The sequence below is a fragment of the Hyperolius riggenbachi genome, chromosome 1 (assembly GCF_040937935.1).
Source record: "Hyperolius riggenbachi isolate aHypRig1 chromosome 1, aHypRig1.pri, whole genome shotgun sequence".
NCBI lineage: Eukaryota > Metazoa > Chordata > Amphibia > Anura > Hyperoliidae > Hyperolius > Hyperolius riggenbachi.
The window spans coordinates 448,638,970-448,642,387 of NC_090646.1; positions in this window are offsets into that span (position 1 = coordinate 448,638,970).

Genomic DNA, 3,418 nt, shown 5'->3' on the forward strand with positions numbered 1-3,418 from the left:
CCGGTCCTCCCGGGAGCCCGCGTTACCGCCGCCCGCCACCAGGGGGCGCCGGTCCTTCCGAGAGCCAGCCTGACCCCCCGCTCTACCGCGGCCCGCCACCGGGGGGCGCCGTGGCTCACGGGTGCCGGGCTGCTCCGCGCTACCGCCACCCGCCACAGGGGGGCGCCAGTCCTCCTGAGAGCCGGCCTGACCCCCCGCACTACCGCCGCCCGCCACCGGGGGGCGCCAGGGCTCCCGGGTGCCGGGCCATCCCGCGCTCCCGCCGCCCACCACCGGAGGGCGCCAGTCCTCCTGGGAGCACCCGGCGCTCCCCTGCGGGGGCCGGCGGAAGCGCGTGGGGCATGCTGGCTCTCGGGAGGACCAGCTCCGCCTGGTGGCGGGGGGTGGCAGGCGAGCTGGATGACACTATCCGAACTCGAATATCAGGTATCTGATCATCTCTAAATACAGGGCACATTTGGAAGAAAACCTCTTGGAGACTGCAAAAGACTTGAGACTGGGGCGGAGGTTCATCTTCCAGCAGGACAATGACCCTAAACATAAAGCCAGGGCAACAATGGAATGGTTTAAAACAAAACATATCTATGTGTTAGGAATGGCCCAGTCAAAGTCCAGATCTAAATCCAATCGAGAATCTGTGGCAAGATCTGAAAACTGCTGTTTACAAACGCTGTCCATCTAATCTGACTGAGCTGGAGCTGTTTTGCAAAGAAGAATGGGCAAGGATTTCAGTCTCTAGATGTGCAAAGCTGGTAGAGACATACCCTAAAAGACTGGCAGCTGTAATTGCAGCAAAAGGTGGTTCTACAAAGTATTGACTCAGGGGGCCGAATAATTACGCACAACCCAGTTTGCAGTTATTTATTTGTAAAAAATGTTTGGAATGATGTATGATTTTCATTCCACTTCTCACATGTACACCACTTTGTATTGGTCTTTCACATGGAATTCCAATAAAATGTATTCATGTTTGTGGCAGTAATGTGACAAAATGTGGAAAGGGGCGGAATACTTTTGCAACCCACTGTATGTAGTGACTGGTATCAATACAATGTCACACACACAAGTACTGTGAGCAGGTGCAGTAACACTGGTGTGCTCACATAGGTAGGTAGGTGCACTAAACAGGTGGGTATGCAGTGATTGGTATTACAAATGTGCAGCTGTCACACACACAGGTAGTCACTGAATGTGCTGGGCCTGGCAGTGGCACAATTGGAATTACCAAGGGGCCAAGGTCCCACCAGCAGCTGAGACTGACTGACAGGACTGTATATGCAACACAAGTGTCTGTGGGACACACACAAAAAAAATAGATCACAAGAACAACATTAGCTCTCAAAAGAGCTGTTGAGGGTGAGGAGTGCTTTTTAGCAATAAGATCAGCAAGAAGGAGCAACCTAACAAGCCTAACATAAGAGCCTAACTAAGCTTTCCATATGTCAGCAGGTTCTCTCCCTTCTCTAATTACTGCAGCCACACGAGTTGAGTGAAAAGGCTGATGCTGCTTGCGTTTTATGAGGGAGGGGGGGCTCCAGAAGGGAGCCTGATTGGCTACCCTGTGTCTGCTGACTGGGATGTAAAGTTGACCCTAATGATGTAGTATAGGGGGCAGGTCAAACTCGCATATAGTTTGCGGTTCACCGTGAACGCGAACCACCGAAGTTTGCGCGAATAAGTTCGTGTGCGAACCGTTCGGGCCATCTCTACTGTTGATGTTTGCCATTTTGTGGAGATGTCTTATTACATCCAACTCAGGTTTTTCACTTGCTGCACAGCAGCCATAGAAATTATCAAAATGAAGATATTCTAAAGACTCGGAAGTGTTTATTAACTTTTTTTCATGGTAATTATGTTTAGTCATACTTATCCATTAGCACCTTTTTTAAGTTAGAATTTTTAAAATGTTTTAAGAAATGCTAAGGGAGCATCCAGTCAGTGTAATTTGTTTCCCCATCATAAGTTATGTTTTTCACGTTTTTTCATGGAATTATAAAAGGCTCAGCACTTGTTAAAAGGTAATATATGTCTTCTGGCATCCCAGAACTGGGGTAGAGCTTGCAAGAATTAAGAGCTACAGCTTTTGGCTACAGCATAGAGAGCCAACCTTGTTGTGTAAAGAATCCAGAAAACAAATACTGTACCAGAACAGAGCACATGCTGGTCTGGTGGATCTGCTGGACTTAAGTATGTTTATTTATTGCTAAACCTCTTCGGGACCAGATAGTACTGGCTCCTTAAAGGGAACCAGAGACGAAAAGAATGGAAAAAATGAAAAAGCTTTTATACATACCTGGGGCTTCCTCCAGCCCCAAAAGCCTGAATCGCTCCCACTCCGCCGTCCTCTGCTGCCTCTATCGCTGCTTCCAGGTCCCGTCACTTCCGGCGGATGCGGCCAATTTTCCGCATGAACATGGGCTCCCTCCATATCCTTACGCATGCATCTGCGTAGTATGGAGGCGCATGCGTAAGGGTATGGAGGGAGCCCCTGTTCATGCGGAAAATTGGCCACGTGTGCCAGCAGTGACGCACTGCGCTTGCATCGACTGGCTAGACTGGCGGAAAGTATGGGACCCGGTACCAGCGGATAAAGGCAGCGGAGGACAGAGGTGTGGGAGGCATCCAGGCTTATGGGGCTGAAGGAAGCCCCAGGTATGTATAAAATCTTTTTGCAAATGTCCCTGGTTCTCTTTAAGGAACAGAGCCATTCTTTCCCCTTTTAGCCTGTGATCACCAGAGGTGTAGCTAGGGTTTTCAGCGCCTGGGGGTGTAAACAATCTGGACACAATTGGCGTGGCCACACATCAGAATGTGGTAGTGGTCATAGGTGGAGTAACATGTACAAATTCTGTTTAGATAGCCAAATGTGCCCTCCTTTTCCCATTCACATCGTCAGGTGGGCCCTACTTTAAATAGTCAGATGCCCCCCTCCCTTTAGATAAGCAGATTTACCCTGATTTTTCTGCTGCTGTTAACGCTTCTGCTCTCCACTGCAGAGGGAGGGAGAGAAGCAGGGGCACTTCAGGTAGCCAGTGAGCCACCTTTCATGCATGTGGGAGTGCAGTGGCTGTGTTGAGCTCCCTCACAATGCTGTTCCCGGGGGCATATGTCCCCCCTTGCTCACCCATAGCTACGCCTCTGGTGATCACTGTGATTGGCTCACAGTAATCCCGGGATCAGGAACCAATGGTATAGGATAGGGAGCTCTGCTGTCACTGTGACAGCAAAGCGAGCGGGCTGCAGCATTGCGAGAGTAAAGGGAACGGTGTGAGTGTGCAGAGCAGAATAATTTAATTCTAAGCCCTGGTAGAGATAAGTGGCCACAGACAGGACATAGATTTCAATTAACATGATTTGAAAAAGGTTTCATATATATAATTTCACAAACACACAGGACATCACATTGTATTTTCCAGAA